The following is a 5,761-nucleotide window of genomic DNA, read 5'->3' as shown; positions in this document are numbered from 1 at the left end:
TTGATCCATCATCATCATCATTTTAAAGAAGATCGACCATCATAAAATCATAGCTCTGCTTATGAATATGATTGGTATCCTGTAGTTATAATTGATGACTGTATTCATGTCAGTGTCCTCCAAACAACCACTAATGAAAACTTCAACATGAATTCTAACGACAAGCAACAAACAGAACCAATAGAAGGACCTATACAGTGATCCGTTCAACATTTGGTGTTCTCCCAGCAAATGTCAAGATAGCGCAATGTCTTTCTGTATTTTCTTAAAGCCATCTTATAATCCCTTTTCTTGTAATTTTCATTCCCAAAACATTTCGCAGAATCTACTGCATTCATTCACCATGAAATTTCTGCAGATTTCTCATCAAGATCAGCTGGCCAGTCTGGATACAAATCTCCATCTTTGAAGAAATTAGCTATTCCATCATCTGATCCTTCTGAGATCTCCTCACAATCTGAAATTACCACATCTAGAGAAAGGCGGTCACTACTTTCTGTGGGAGTATACTCATTGCCACGCACAACTCCCATGCCTTTAATTACCTTCCCAAAGACAACACGCTTTCCATCCAGATGGGAAGTCCTTGTTGTTGTGATGAAAAATTGAGAGACATTTGTATTAGGTCTAGAGTTTGCCATTGACAACATTCCTCTGCGCTCATGTTTCAGTTGAACGTTTTCATCATCAAACTTTAATCCATATATTGATTCACCCCCTGTACCATTCTGAACTGAAATGTCTCCATCTCGTATTATAAAACCTTTGATAACTCTATGGAAAGGAAGCCCTTTGTAATGCAGGGGGCGCCGGTATGAGGGCCAATGCACAAAGTCCTGAAATTTGGTCATATCTTCGACAAGTTCCTCGAGACTCTGCTTTTCCTGTTTCGGTTTCTTGCCAGAGACACAAAAACCTTCTTTGCAATGGGAGGCACCGGCTTAGAACACGACCCCCAGACACCAGCACTATCATATGATCCTTGTCGAGCAGCTGCAGCTGCATATTGCCGTCGAATTAAGCTAACTACAATTCCTTGCACGCAGTTCACAAGAAAAACACGTCCAATCTCCACAGCACCTGTGACTTTGTCTGGTGATTAACGTTGTGTTGACATTGAAAAACCACAAGCGGATTGTGGAGGAGTTGCTTGCTGGTAACTGGATTTCAACCTGGGAATGCGTAATCCACCACACAGTGCCATGTTTTCATTACCATGCTCGTATGCTGGCTACGAAATAGAAAATCTTTCTCCAAAGGAACACAATTGATATATTATGGATTTCCAACATTTGCCTGCTTGCATCGATGGATTTCGGGTTTTTGTTGCTGAACATACACATGTACAGAATGCTATCCGGCTTAACAGAACTGTCGCCATTACTGAACTTCTATTAGGTTCCCGTGATCCTCGTTACAATATTATGGACTGGTGCGAAGAGGTGCTGCGGCTTTGAATACCACATCCGCAGATAACTATCCGAGACAACTGCAATAATTGCATTGTATTTCTAACTCAGATCACCGCGTGTTTCATTTTTTGGCGTGCTCTGGAGTGCTTTAAATCTAGCTCTGTATACTTAGGAACATAATCCAGAACAGCATATGGATGTTTTGAACAAGAAACTCCACCATAAGGACGACTAGGCGCATCAAAAAACTATTCACACGTTCCAGATGTCAGCTATATCCTTCATTAGCTTTCATTACATAAGATTGCATGTTACCACGTGTTCTCTTAATGTTTTGATGCTGTCGAAGTTATAAATCCACCATTCAACCGTTTGCACCAAGTGTAACTACCGCAAGTGTTTCAAGGATACTACAGGAAACATTAAACGGCGCCATATATGTCTGACTTCAAGACCTTTTTGAAAAGAGAAAGTTGAGATATCTTGTGTTGATATGCCTGCTGTCTATTGCCCAGAATCTGGACGTCCATGTTCAGAAAGGGCGGTATTGACCTTGCTTATGCGCTCCCAATGCACTTATGATATTTCCAAGTGCCAATAAACCCTTGTTAATGTGAACACCTTCTTTGAAACAGAGACCATCCGCACCTGTCTTCTTCACCAATCACTTCTTTAATATGAGATTTCCCTCTTATATCATTATCACCCAACAGAAGGGAATAAACTATTGAAGACTACACAAACTCTTATTTGATTTACCCAGAAGATTAGCCACTAAACCATAGACACTGTTCTGCAACTGCTAATGAGAACATTAAACCAATACAAGTATATCAGCTTTATACACAATCAATCCATTCAAATTATTGTTTCGGTGCAGGGAGGAACAAAGGATCTGGATTTCTCTTGAACAATTGGGCAATTTGGAGGGCAGCTTGCCAATGCCACATATGCAGCCTTGTGTAGTGCTTCTAGAAGTTTCCCTTAAATATCTGTCATTTCCCAATTTCGCAGCGCAGCCAATGCAAGGTCAATGTTTTCGCTACGAAATCACTAAAACAGATGGCGCTGCTAAACTGCTAACGAATTTATGCGCTGCGAAACTGCTAAAAAGAATTCAGGCGCTGCGAAAACACCCGGTCTTTAAGCTAAGCTAAAAAATTTTGGCAACAGCATTTTCAGTGATAACAGTGGCTCCACTTGGGATAGTGTGCCCTTGTGGTACACTAAGAACCTGCAGTTCCAGTGCCTTATAAAATTTATTTGACAAACAGAAATTTGCCTGACCAGCATGACTGTAGGAGAAAGAAAACTACATCTACTGAAAAATAAATGCTCAGTCAACCTTGAGCTTATTTGCAATTTACCTACCTACCTACCCTAACAATTTCAATTTCCTTCTGCTCAATCAATATGAAATTTCCAATGTAGCCAATCCTCTGCTTTATCTGATATTTGATTTCTTTGACCGTATTGGAGTTCAGAGCCAATCTGACAGTGTGATGACCGCTGCCACTGAAACTGCCTCTGATCTTTATAGGAAAACTGAAACACTGGAGAGTAAAACTCTTCCATGTAATCAGCTATAGGATCCCAGAACACATGATCAGCTTGTCTTTCCTTGTAACTTTCCAGCTGTGCAAACTGATCTTCAACCACAGTGTTCAGTTCCTCAATCGTGAAAGAGAATGGAAGCAGCATAGTCTCCTTGCGTTCTGTCACAGCAAACTTCTGAAAATAATGATCATAATCATGAAAATTATATGCCTGAATTTGTCCTTCTAAACCTTCAATTTCTTTCTCAATGTCTTTGGCAAATTCATCAAAAAATTTCATCTTATCCTCTGACTTGCAGTCAAAGGATTTTAGATATGAGGATAATGACAAAGAAAAGGATTCACTTGTTTCTTCTTTACTATGATCATCATTCCATTGTTTGAAACCTTCAAATGAGGGAGAATCTGCCACCAACTCTGACCTATCTATCCATTCCTCCAAAAACATGAGCCAAAGGTCTTGAAATGACTTAACGGATTTGATAGGAAAACTTTCAATCCATTGTTTGCATTTCCCTTGAAATGAATCATAAAATAACCTTATGCAAACATCCTCATGTTTAACCCTAAGAAGCTCTGAAAATTGACAGAAATCTGTGATATGCTTCAGAGTTAAACTCAAATCTTCTCCATTAAATTTGGGACCATTCCTTAGAAAATATGCATCCTTGGGAAAATGATTTGGGAAACCATGAATTCCTGAGAAATCTATGCATGCATACCTTGAACAAAGAATGGCAGCTTCTGGGTCCTTCATAACTCCAGTGGAATCACCATGAATATATAAACCTTGAATTCTTCAACAATGGAGTCGCCAAGGTAGTTTTGCAGCCTCGAAAATCATTTTGAACTCCTGCTACCTTCAGAAATCCAATCTTAAAACTTCGGGAATGAATAAGCTTCAGGCTCCCGGCAGACGCACCAAAATGTTATCACAAAATCAGTACTAAGGGCTGCAACCAAGTAAGATTTTATGTAACTCTTTCAACCAGACTTTAGACTAGGAATTAGCCTTCCTAGTCAGAGAGGGCTCTCTCACAGACTTTTGATAGAAATCAATTACAACAACAGATGGCTAACTCTTCACACATTCATGAAAACAAAGCTGGTTGAACACATATCAAATTGGTCTTCATTGGGCTATGGAGTCTTACACATTTAATAAACAAAAGCACAGTCATTTCATGGAAGTCAAGGCTCTTTGCATTAGATGTTCAAACATATCTCACACAAACCACAGCTTGCCAAACATACAGGAAGTCAGAGCATTAGAAATGAATTCTGATTGATTATGTTATAACAAGGCTGTAAAAGAACATATAAGAGAAAACACCACCATCATATTTGAACAAAATAATCCATTGAGAATCTTGAGAAGAAACAACCACTGTTTTACTATTACTGTAACAAGTCTTTACATTGGCCCAAATAACTCTGTTTTTGTATAAAATGTCCAACCCTTTCTACATCCAACATTGATCCATATATAGGCAAACAAACTTAACCACCTCGAGCTTCCTCCTCCAGCATGAGGGGAGCCTCGAAGGTGGCTATTGACTATCCCTATCTAGTGCATAACTAATTTATTAATTACATAATGGCTAAAGTGAAATTACAAATGGTTTTCATTTAATCAAAATCCAAAATCTTTGCTCCTCGTAATATGATGCTTTTCTGGCTCTTAACACATGTCCTTTTGCTGCTTGGGTTGAGGTATCTTGAAGGAGAGTACACTGAACGAGCTAGCTTTGGATTCTAGTTGCGTGGATGGCTCATTAATTGACCAAGAGATGTGCTCTATTTTAACGGTCTTTGTCTTCCAACATTCTCCGAAAGTGTAGCAGCATGTTCCCCAAATCTTTTAATAATCCCAGGTATGGAATGCTACCATGTTTCTGATGTGCTGTAGGTGGTATTGATAGACAGGTGTTTCTCTTCCTCAACTCCCGCTCACAGTATCACACTAGCTGCTCTGCGCTTAAAATCATCACCTACAGCAGTTTCGTAGCGCGCTACGAAACTGCTGTTAACAACCTCTATTTGTTCCGTAGAAAATGAATCTGTAGTTGGTAAATGATTTGCTTGAGAATCTTGAGAATTCCTGTGTGCTCTTAGCAAGAAGTCTGAATGGAGTCTACCTCTGCAAACAGCTAAAAGGTGGGCATTTAAGTAATCCAAGTCCTTGTATACCCCTCCATACTACTGGAAATTTTGCTTCAGAAGTCCTTCGTACCACCTCTAAAGCTGCAACTTTCAATAGAAAGAAAACAAATTGACCTGTAGTTTCTCTTGTTATTTGTTCAATATTAATGCTACTATGAAGAACGTGAACCTTGAAACACATCCTAGAATGTGGCTTGAGGAAGGTAACACTCTGATTTTCTTATCTTGATCTTCTTCCCCAGGCCTACAAAACCAGGGCTCACTCCACTTCACAGTCTTCATTACTGAACTCCTCTTTACAACATTACTATCTTCTGCATAACACTGGGGCTGGTACAGGTTCTTGCAAAACATAACTTTCACTTAATTTCATTGCAGTTGTAGTATGGGTGTTGTAATGATGTCATGTACTGTCGCATTATCATTGATCCATCATCATCATCATTTTAAAGAAGATCGACCATCATAAAACCATAGCTCTTCTTATGAATATGATTGGTATCCTGTAGTTATAATTGATGACTGTATTCATGTCAGTGTCCTCCAAACAACCACTAATGAAAACTTCAACATGAATTCTAACGACAAGCAACAAACAGAACCAATAAAAGGACCTATACAGTGATCCGT

The 5,761-nt window shown here is 39.2% G+C and overlaps 1 pseudogene; it reads right to left on the bottom strand.

Moving 5' to 3' along the window:
* Positions 1-206: 206 nt before the first annotated feature.
* LOC149202887 (peptidyl-prolyl cis-trans isomerase CYP40 pseudogene) lies at positions 207-851 on the bottom strand (annotated as a pseudogene).
* Between the last annotated feature and the right edge of the window lie 4,910 nt (positions 852-5,761).

This window comes from Pinus tabuliformis, chromosome 2_1, assembly GCF_031772625.1.
Source record: "Pinus tabuliformis cultivar Carrire ecotype Pingquan chromosome 2_1, CPIR1, whole genome shotgun sequence".
Lineage (NCBI taxonomy): Eukaryota > Viridiplantae > Streptophyta > Pinopsida > Pinales > Pinaceae > Pinus > Pinus tabuliformis.
The sequence above is the reverse complement of the archived record's forward strand: the minus strand, read 5'-3'. Positions and strand labels throughout refer to the sequence as shown.